Source organism: Triticum aestivum, chromosome 6B (assembly GCF_018294505.1).
Source record: "Triticum aestivum cultivar Chinese Spring chromosome 6B, IWGSC CS RefSeq v2.1, whole genome shotgun sequence".
Taxonomy (NCBI): Eukaryota; Viridiplantae; Streptophyta; class Magnoliopsida; order Poales; family Poaceae; genus Triticum; species Triticum aestivum.
In genome coordinates this window covers 428,143,036-428,154,958 of record NC_057810.1, presented here as the reverse complement: position 1 = coordinate 428,154,958, position 11,923 = coordinate 428,143,036, and positions in this window count along the sequence as shown.

Here is an 11,923-nt window from a genome sequence, read left to right as displayed (position 1 = left end):
CACCTGTTGCTCAACAGTGGTCATGCCGGATGCCAGGGATGGGCCAAATCCCTTAGGGTCATTACGGGTTGATGATAGCGGTGATCTAATGCTAGGATAACCTATGCTATCCTGGCTGCTCTGATACCATCTCCTGTGGCATCCCAATCCGCATGGAGCAGGGGCCTTCACACGTCAGCCCAGGATAACACCTGATGCACGACAGGTACATGATACAGCAATCCAGTTACAAGAATATTCATCAAATACATGTATATAGGATTACATCATTGATGAGTACAATCATCTGGCATAGCCCTAAGGCTATCTAAATGGCAGCGGAAGTCTTGATTTAGCAGCACATCGACTCTGGCTGGGCTCCACAATTCCTGGACTGGCAAGGTTATGGCCTAGCTCGACGAATCTCCTCCTGCAATCTGGCCACGTGCAAGGCCAGGTGATTACTTTGAATGTACTCACAAGACAACCAAATACATAGCATCCAAACAAGCAGATGACAAAGCAAGAACCAAGCGCATGTAATAATCTACCTCGGAATAGTAACTAAGCATGGCGGGATATTAACAAGAGATATAGATCAAACTAAGCATGGATAACATCATCTACTAACATGGCAATAACATGGCATATCAAAACATATTTCTAACATGGCAATAGCATAACATGGCATAGCATAGCATCTCAATCATAACATGACATGGCATAGATGTATCTACGAAACATGGATACATGCATGAACTACTATGCTGCAAATGAACTACCATTTACCTCCCGTGAAGACATACTGTCCATCAACCACTTACTTAGCCATTGCCTCTCTAGGCAAAATAATGACTCACCGAGATCTCATATCGTGATCATATCTGAAACAATTATGTGACGTCTCACGACTATCTCATAGTCCAAGTCACAACATTCTTTATAGCACCTTATTTATCAACTTAGTTATATTAGGTTTATCCTCCATTTCGACCAAGACCTGGTAGTGTGACCTACTACGAACTGTGCCCATGACCGAGGACGCGGCTATCGATAGATTAAACACTCACTCTGTAGAGGTTAGCACACTGTACCCACACCACGGAATCCATGGCCTCGAACTCCCATTCGGGTGAACCAACCGCATTCCGACAGAACCAACCCATTGCCAAGACACTCTCCCGGCCACTCCGACCAACTCCCCTTTGGGAAAAGTCTTAGGTGGCCTCGATGTCAACTCGTGACATCCAACGACCACCGTCGTGGCAAAACAAAACGGTCCCAAACGGGGACATGAGCTCAAAAACCGAACACGGGCACACAAGGCTTATGTCTGCCTACCTGATCAGGGTAGCACGCGCCCATAACCTTCCCTCTTTGGAAGTACCGGCGAGAGGCATGACAATAGATCGCATTAAGGCCTTCCCATAAAGGCAAATGTGGATGCACTTAAGAAGCTCGATTTGGTGGCACTATGACTTGATCCCATCAATGACGGAGGAGGTTTGTTATTATTAAGTCATGTTATTATCTTCTCCATCATCATCAACATGTAAGCATGATTAACATGGAGCACCAATGAGCATGAAACATACAAATGCATGAACAAAATACCAAGCTTCTCGAGTGAACAACTATAGCATATGGAACATGACAATACAAGGTACTAGCATATCAATGGTGTACCAAAATCATCATAGCATTTATATCAATGGCATGAAACTAAAATAGAGGAGTGACATGACATTATCAATAACAACATCCTAGCTAACATGGAAAAAGATATCATGAAAGCACAAGCATGCATGGCAAGCACTACAAACATATAGCATAACGAAATAACTGCAGACGACACTGATAAGAAACTACTACAACTAAACACACGTAGGGTGCAAGCAAAGTCAACATGCAAGTACGGGGCTCATGATAAGAGGTTGGCTTTCCTGGGGTCGACGAATACTCCGGGAAGGAATGTGATCACCTCGCGGAATAATTTGTCGGAGAAGGGTTCTCTCTCACAGGGGCTGGATATAGGGCAGGGGCAAAATGGGTATTTTCATAATGTGCAAACATCAAGAAAACTTTACCCTCAGAAAGAGCTTGACGAACAGAGAACGTGAGCACTGGAATCACCTCAATCGGAGTTGAGGTTGAAAAGTTGTGGCCGTTCACTTTTTAGGCAGAAAAGCCACTAAAGCAGTGAACGTTCACAATATAACCACTTCGGCCAGCTGGGCTGAAATAGAGAAAGCGTATTTCTCACAATACGTTTACAGTGGAAGGAAACCGCACTTCTGAAATCCCGTCTCCACTTATGCTGACTGGGCACCTCTTCAGTCGCCGACAGGTGGGGTCGCGCGGGGAGGGGCCTGCCTGGCCGGTCTTCTCCTTCCTCCCGCTCCAGCGTGAGCCTGGCCGAGGGAGTGGCCCGTCCCGATGATGGTTGTCGGCACGTCCGGCCACCACTCGAGGCGCGCGACCTACCCAGAAGATCAGGAGGGAGAGGCGCATCTAGGGGTGGTAGTCTCTGCCGCCGAGGAGCGCTGGAATGGCCACAATCGAGCTCGCGGCGGAAGTGAGCTTCGGTCATCGGTGAATAGGGTGCTCCGACGGGGAAGAGGAGGGGCCGAGGCCACTGGGAGGTTTGTCGGGATCCAAGTGACTCGAGGGTGGCGGTGGAACAAAGGGGGAAGCGCAAGGTCGCCGGAATCAGAGAGGGTAGAGGCGGCGACCACGGCGGCGGTGGAGATCAAAGAGGGACTCCGGGGAGGTATGGGTGGCTCGGGAAGGCGAGTAGAGAGGGGGAGGGGCTCCTGGTGAGCTCGAGAGGGTCGCGGGCGGGCTATAAATAGTCAGGGCGAGGGCACCCGAGCCGGTTGCCGCCGGGCGAGTCCGGCCGCGGCTCTACCGTGCTCACAGGTCAATGGAAGGGGAGATAACACGACGAGGGGGGAGCGTACGAGCTGCAGAGGGTCACAGAGACGAGCAGCGCCCAGGGTCACGAGGAGGAAGAGGACATGGCAGAGGAAGACGACGGTGCTCATAGGCAAGCACTGTGCGGCGACGATGACGGCACGCCGGACAGAAATCACGAGGGGAAAAGAGGTCCAGAGCGAAGGAAACGCCGAGGCAAAGCTGCTGGACATGATCAGGTGAGCCAGAACTGGCCCGAGCAGACCTACCAACGCCAACAGTGGCTAGGCCACCGTTTTGGCTGGCATCACTCGTGATCACCACGGCCAAACGCGTCCTGGCCACCTCCAGAATTCCAAATCATGTCAACATGGTGGCTCACTGCTCAGCTAGATAGGAGATGAGCCTGGAATCAGCTGGGATGCACTATGGAGAGTGAACCTTGCTGGAACAAGTTCCAACAGACAGGTGTTTGATGCAAACCCTGGACAGTGCAGAACTCCATTGGACCTGTGACTTGGAGGGATGTAATCAAGTACCAAGATGATTCTGGAGCCAAAAGATCAGCTCCAGAAAATGAGTGTAGATGTACTTGTTGTGCAATTTGCCAAACAAGCCAGAAATTCACATGAAAATGCTGGGGGGAAATGGGTACATAGAAATGGCTGAAAATGGGTGGAGAACAATGATTTGAGATATATAAGGACCTGGGAAAGTTTCAGCCCATTTGGACACTCCATCAAGGTACTTCCTTCACAACTTGATAATCTGGTCAGAAACTTAGGAAAATCATAGAGGGAGAGTAGATGAAGGGATTGAGCAGATTTTTGGTATCCACGGGTGATTTATCAATGTTAATCACCCTGCAAAATTTCAGCTCAAATGGATCAAGGGTTCAAGCACTTCCTTTGCAAAAATTTCAGACAGGGCAGAAACTTGCATTGGATCATGTGCTCAAATTATGAACTTTGAAGCATGGATTTGGATGGAAATGGTGAAGATACAGCAAGTACAAGCTCCACAAATTATTTGGGCATTTTCCTTGCTATAAAAATGGTAGCTCCTTTGAAAAATGGCGAAAGGGAATATTGGCTTAAAATAGGAAAAGGCAATTTTGCTTATTTAAATATGGCCAATATTTTTGCCAGAGCTAGGATTAGGCATAAATATCATCTCCATAAATTTGCATGAATTTTGGAGATGGCTAGGTATGCCTTTGGATTTTATTCCTCTGAAAGGCAAGAGAAGGAATAAATCCAAAATGGAAAATATTGCATAAGACTTAGCAATATTTTTGCATATCCAAGATTTGAAAGGGCAGGAGGATCTCTGAGAGGATTTGGAAGATCCACAGATCAAGGGAAATGGTGGCTCCTTTGTAAGCACAAAGGAAATATCCAAATTCCAAAATTTGGAATTTGAATTAGGAGAGAGTCTGAGTTGGTGCAAATGAGGTCTTGCCCACTAACAAAGACATGATCAAGGTTTTGAGAACGTTGAAAATGACAAGGATTCTCAGAGTCATCCAGAAAACTTAGGAAAAAGATTTGAAAATAATTGTCAGGAAGGAATAACAGCACAAAAATTGATAACCCAATTTTGGGGTTGTTACATGTTAGGGTTGACCTAATACAGTGATAGGTGTTAAAGACAAAGTAGGAAGATATCCGGCAATATTTACCCGGCTCCACGCATTTATCGGTTAGACGATCCAAAGGGGAAGGTTCCATGTTTGCTGTGTTAGAGGCATGTGGCAAGTATGTGGATGGAATATTCGAATTCATCTCATTTTTTGATCATTTTTCATATATAAATTATTTTCATCAAAGTTACGGTTTAATTCCTTTGATTTTTTAAAGTTTTAATCATTTTCTGAAATTACTATTAATTCGAAATTAAAATGTAAAATTCTAGGTGAACACACAGAGTGTACACATCATTGTGCTAAAGGGGCTGACAGGTGGGGACAGACTGCTGAGTCAGTAGGTCAACAATTGACATGTTGACCAGTCAACTGGGTCCGTGGGGCCCACCTGTCATTGACCAGGGATAGCCCAGTCAGCAATTGATTGGGGTCAGACAGGAAATAGTGCATGTGGGCCCTAGGTGTCATACAGTGTAGTGTCTGTTAGGGGTTTTAATTGGGCTAGTTAATAAAATTGGACCCACTGTCAGCGGATAATTAGCGTTAAGATTATGGGGGGCATTAACACTAATTGGCCGGCCACGTTAGCGGCTTAACACCGGTGAGGCAGAGGATGTCGGCGATGACCGTGCGCTCGCCTCCGGCGACCATTCGAGGTGCGGTTTGGTCCTCCGTGATCCTCAGCTCGAGCCGCATTCGTGGGTGGTGGCAGTAGGCATGGAGGCGGCCGAAGTTGAGCTCCACGTCGACAATGGCGATGATTGGAGCCACGGTCTCAATGCGAGCGTGCCACGGCCAGGCGTGGCGGCTTCGGGCGCGGCCAGGGGCACACGCGCACCGGAGGGCCGCGCGAGCAGGTGCGGGCGGCAGGGCGAGCAGGTGCGGTAGCAGCGGCATAGGAGGCAACGGGGGCGTGGCCACGCACTCACGGTGGCACGACCAGGGAGCAGCGGGCACGAGTGGCCGAGGCCAGAGGGCACGGAGAAGAGGAAGAGGGGGTCGGGGAGGACTGAGTGCGCACGATGATGCCTGTAGGGGTCTCGGGGAAGCCGGGGGAGGGCGAGGTCGAGCAGATCCACTGCGAGGCGGAGGCGGTGGCCGACGGAGGAGATCGGAGATTGCGGCGAATTGAGGGCGTCTTGGCTTCATTGGCTGTTCGCAGATAACGGCGGGGATGCAGGCGATGCTCCTGACAAAACCTCAGCTGGCGGGGAACTGGTGGCCGCGAGGTTGATGATGTCCATGGCGATGATGGCCCGGCCGAGCTCGGGATCGAGCGAGAGGGGAGAGAGGAGAGGGGAAAGTGGCTAGGGCTTCGCGGGGTGGATGCGGGCGACTTTCTTATCCTTTCCACGACGCCCTGTAGTGCCACACGTTCAGGATCGAGCCACGGAGCCGTGCAATGGCGGCCACGCCATGGCTCTGTTTCTCCTGGCGAGAGGTGGGAGAAAAGGCCTAGTGGCCTGGGCCAGGCCGCATTTTGGCCATCTAAGGCCCAGTCGCACAGTAGGTTCTCTTTTTTTCTTTAATCTTTCTGCTTTATTTATTTCTTTCTGTTTGCACTTTCTTTTCTATCAAATGAATTTTTTTGCACGTTAAACTTGACATATAAATATTAGAGATTATTTTGAGCTAGCACAAAAAGTTTGGGGGCAAATGGAGTTAAATAAAAAAAATTTGAAAAGGCCGTTTTATTTGCTCTTGGACCACTTATTAATTTCCTAGGGTTTTATCTATGAGTCAAATGAAGTTGGTTCCATCATGGCAATGATCAGGAGAATTTATAGAATAATTTGAACATTTTACTTTTACTGTTTGGGGAAGCAAATATTTGACTTGTGTTTCAAATTTGAATTTGAACTTAGTTTGGAACAAAGTGAGGGTTAGCAAAAAATAAACATGATGACATGGCCACCGTTAGGGGGATTACTGTATCATGATTCTCGGGGTGTTACAAAAGTTCAGCAACAACCCCACCTGCGCCAGCACCTCCGTCGGCGACTTGGGCATGACTGGGCGCAAGGACTGAGAGATGGCTCGACTTCTGTGCAAGCCAGAAGGAGCTCCATCTTTGTCCTACTGTCGCGATCGATACTCGCCAGCAGTTTGACGTGGCAGCAGGCCATGTGTACCATGGGAACCGTGCACATGCTCCTTTCTTGGTCATTGGCCAGGGTCGACATCATTGCGGGGAAGTGTCTCATGTCCATTTTGCAATGGCCTCGGCGCGCGTCCCGCCACTCCATCATTCTTGGACCCTGCGGCGTCATCCTTGGATGTAGCCGTAACGACCTTATGAACTGCAGCGCCGCCTCTCGACGTAGCGACGCGCGGGTCTTGGCTTCTGGTGGAACGAGTACGGCTCTTGTCGCCGGAAGGGTGTGGAGAGCGCTCGCCGCCGGTCTCACCTGCCGGAGGCGTCTGGACCGGCAGCTTGGAGCCCGGCGGTGCACCCACCGCCGTGCTCTTCTTGTTCGGCGCCATGGATGAAGAAGATGGTGAAACGTGCACGAAGATTATTAGAGTAGATCCGCACAAGCAACCCTCCGGCCTGGCGCGCCAAAGATATTGGGGTACGGCGATCTATGGGCCCAGTGAGGATCCCTTTGCATTTTGGCTTGGGAGATCGACGATCACGAAGAGCAAATCCAAGAGTACACGCGCGAGGTTTTCTCAGGTTGGGGCCGTCGTAGAGGTGTAAAACCCTACTCCTGTCTGCTAGGTGGATTGACTTGGGGCTCAAGTTACAAGCGTAACTTGTCGGAAATGTGTGAGCAAGGTGCAACTATTGTGTAAGAGTGAGCAGGGTGTCGACCCGTGCCAAGGTAGCCGTGGGCCTCCTTTTATAGACAAAAAGGGGGGGTCACCACACTGGCAATATGGTCATTACATGTATGTGATAGTGGTCTTGATGTTATCCAACCTAATCCTGTCGGACTAGGAAAAGGGCATTTAATGCGCCGTGAAAGACGTCTCTCCTTCTGTGCCGTCGACGTGGATGAGCCTATCTCCTCGACACGTCCACTACACGGGTGTCAATATAGTTGATCTGCATGTGATGTGCTGACACGCGTCCAAATGATCCTTCCCAAGTCGTTCACCCGCTCGACCCTAATCTTGATAAGCCATCAGCTGGTCGATGAGGTGGAGCGGTCGAGAAGTGAGGAGGAAGCTTTCCGGCAAGGAGCTTGCCAGTGCGAAGCTTGGCGGCAACTGAAGTCTTGACCTTCAGTGCTAACTTAGTACTTCTCGGTCACCTGCCTCGAGGTCTTGTTCACGGTCTTGGTGCCCAAGTGTTGAGGCTTGGGTCAAGTTATCCTCCGACAAGGCCTTGTCGTCCGGAGGGCTGTAACTGCCTGTGAACAAGCCTGGGGTACTAAGGAACCCATAATTTAGTACAGCGACATTCTGTTGTAAGCATGGTTCTAATGGAGTAGCACATGCCTTAGCTTCCCAAGGTGCTTGTTTAGCTCAAGGCGGCACACTGTTTTGGCATGATGCGCCAAATATTGTCTCGCATCTACTCCCTTCGTTCCTAAATATTTGTCTTTCTAAAAATTTCACCAAGTGACTACATACGAAGCAAAATGAGTGAATCTACACTCTAAAATATGTCTATATACATTCATATGTGGTAGTCCATTTGAAATCTCTAAAAAGACAAATATTTAGGAACGGAGGGAGTAGTGCCACTGATATTGCTGCGTCATTATATTAAATAAAAGCCGCTGGTTTGTTGTAAAAAAAAACCTTAGTTCTCTAACAGAAGGAAATGCTTATTGTTAGATTATATCACCCTTACACTTGGGATACCCAACCACTCTTACGAGAGAGCAACCAGGTGGGTTCATTCATACCACGAACACCACGGCCACAGAGCCCTTGCAAACTTGCGGTGGTCTAAGAGCATCTCCAGCCGCGCCCCCAGAACGGCCTCCCCAGGCGTTTTTTTTCACGACGACACCAAAAAAACGGCCCAATCGCGCCCCCAAAGGCCCATGTTTTGCCGGCTCGGACCGAAATTGACGCCGGCGGACCCAGGCCGAACCCGGCGCGCTGCGGGGCACTTGGGGGCGACTGAAGGAAATATGCCCTAGAGGCAATAATAAAGTTATTATTTATTTCCTCATATCATGATAAATGTTTATTATTCATGCTATAATTGTATTAACCGGAAACATGATACATGTGTGAATACATAGACAAACTTAATGTCACTAGTATGCCTCTACTTGACTAGCTCATTAATCAAATATGGTTATGTTTCCTAACCATAGACATGTGTTGTCATTTGATTAACGGGATCACATCATTAGGAGAATGATGTGATTGACTTGACCCATTCTGTTAGCTTAGCACTTGATCGTTTAGTATGTTGCTATTGCTTTCTTCATGACTTATACAAGTTCCTATAACTATGAGATTATGCAACTCCCGTTTATCGGAGGAACACTTTGTGTGCTACCAAACGTCACAACGTAACTGGTGATTATAAAGGAGCTCTACAGGCGTCTCCAAAGGTACATGTTGAGTTGGCGTATTTCGAGATTAGGTTTTGTCACTCCAATCGTCGGAGAGGTATCTCTAGGACCTCTTGGTAATGCACATCACTATAAGCCTTGCAAGTAATGTAACTAATGAGTTAGTTACGGAATGATGCATTACATAACGAATAAAGAGACTTGCCGGTAATGAGATTGAACTAGGTATTGAGATACCGACGATCGAATCTCGGGCAAGTAACATACCGATGACAAAGGAAACAACGTATGTTGTTATGCGGTTTGACCGATAAAGATCTTCGTAGAATATGTAGGAGCCAATATGAGCATCCAGGTTCCGCTATTGGTTATTGACCGGAAACGTTTCTCGGTCATGTCTACATAGTTCTCGAACCCGTAGGGTCCGCACGCTTAAGGTTTCGATGACAGTTATATTATGAGTTTATGAGTTTTGATGTACCGAAGGAGTTCGGAGTCCGGGATAAGATCGAGGACATGACGAGTAGTCTCGAAATGGTCGAGACGTAAAGATCGATATATTGGACGACTATATTCGGACTTCGGAAAGGTTCCGAGTGATTCGGGTATTTTCGGGGGTACCGGGGAGTTACGGGAATACGAGGAAGAAGCAATGGGCCTCATGGGCCAAGTGGTGGAAGAGAGGAGGCAGGGCGCGCGGCCCCCCTAGCCCAAACCGAATTGGATTAGGGGGCCGGCCCCCCTTTCCTCCTTTTCCTCCCTTTCCTTCCTTCTCCTTCTCCTTCCCTTCCTTCCCCTCTCCTAGTAGGACAAGGAAAGGAGGGTGTCCTACTCCCGATGGGAGTAGGACTCCTCCTGGCGCGCCCCTCCTGGCTGGCCGCCCCCTCCCCCCTTGCTCCTTTATATACGGGGGCAGGGGGCACCTCTAGACACAAGAACAATTGATCTCTTGATCTCCTAGCCGTGTGCGGTGCCCCCCTCCACCATAGTCCTCGATAATATTGTAGCGGTGCTTAGGCGAAGCCCTGCGACGGTAGAACATCAAGATCGTCACCACGTTGTCATGCTGACGGAACTCTTCCCTGACACTCTGCTGGATCGGAGTCCGGGGATCATCATCGAGCTGAACGTGTGCTAGAACTCGGAGGTGCTGTAGTTTCGGTGCTTGATCGGTCGGGCCGTGAAGACGTACGAATACATCAACCGCGTTGTTCTAACGCTTTCGCTTTCGGTCTACGAGGGTACGTGGACAACACTCTCCCCTCTCGTTGCTATGCATCACCATGATCTTGCGTGTGCATAGGAATTTTTTTGAAATTACTACGTTCCCCAACAGCGACGGCCGAAATGTTTTTGGCGCGAAAACCGGCGGGCCCTCCTTGGCAGCGACTCGGCTCTTCTCGCCGCTTCATCGTCCTCAGCGCCTCGATTCCTGCGGCGAATCAATGCCAAAGCTGCCGCGCCGGTCAGCCTCCTCCATTGATGCCTCACGGGCGGCGCAGTGAAGACCGGACGACGCGCGTCCCTCGCCCGCCATGCGTACACACGGTGGCCACGCGTATGCTCGGCGCCTCCGCCTATATAAGCCGCCCCCAGCGCGCCGGTGAGGCACAGACACTGCATCGCCGACGCCCGCTCCTCCCCCGTTCCTCCCTCCCCCCTCGCCGTCTCCAGAGCCATGGCCGAGCATTTCCCAGGCGACGGCGCGGCCGCGAACGGCTTTGGCCGCCGCCACTTTCACGAGGACAAAGCTCGGCTCCTCTTTGAGGCCGAGTACCCGGTCCCGCCGGACATGCGAGTGCCCGGGGTGTGGAGGATCAGCGTCGGCGGGGTCCCGGTGCCACCACCGCCCACCGGGGCGGCGCGGCGTGCGGAGATCGCGCGTATCTGCGCCTCTCTACCGCAGGCGGCAAGGGAAGGTCCATGGTACATCCCCGACAGCCCGCTGTGGGAGCCCTACTTCCGTCGCCGCCACGCCGAGCAGCTCGAGGCCACCAACGGTGTCGTGCCCTCTGGGAGGCTCAACTCCAAAAGCCGCCGCCGATGGTGGGGCGTGCCCGGCCGCATGCTGGAGGCCGTCCTCGAGTACATCGAGGGCGGTAACACGCCCAGGCTGGAGTACCCCGCTCCGCCGTCCTTCTCCCACCGTCGTGGGAGCTCTTGGACGCCGAGGCAAGGGGCGTCCTCCTCCTCGTCCGACCGCTCGACCGGCTCTCCGTGCCTCCCTCCCGTCAAGCCAGAGCCCCAGGACACGCTGGTCAGCCAGCGCACCCGCAGCTCCGGCGTCCGCATCGCCGACCCCTCCCCCGCCTCTGGACGCCTCGTCCTCGTTAGGCTGAAGCCGGAGCCCGGCCTCCCCACGGAGTACGAGGCCATAGCCCGGCGCGGCTTCTCCGACGAGGAGGCCCTAAAGTGGGCGCGGGACGACTACCTCCGCGACGAGATGGTCCGGCAGTGCCGAGCCCTGAAGGAGATAGCTGCCCGCAGGCGTGGGCGCGAGGACGAGGACGCCCCGGACCGTCCAACCCACCGCGCCAACCTGGGGAGGGGTGCAGCAGGGACGGCGGCCGCGGAGGAGGCGACGACGACGACGGCGGCGGCGGCGACTACACGCAGTTCTACAGGCGCCTCGACATGTAGAGCTTCAAGGGGCGGCGGGCGGCAAGGAACGGCGAGGCGACGGCGGGCCTAGTAGCATTTTTTTTTCTTTTATGTAAAATATTTTAAATATGTATGAACTCGCTGAAGTTTGGTTGAATTTAGGCGTGTTTTAAACGAACTCGCCGAACGTTTCCTTTTTTTAAAACAATTTAACGCGCCTGGGGGCGGCGACTGGAGGCCAACTCACCCCAGGCAGGTTTTTGCGCCGGCTCACCGCGGGCGGCAATTTTAGGCGCCTCCTGGG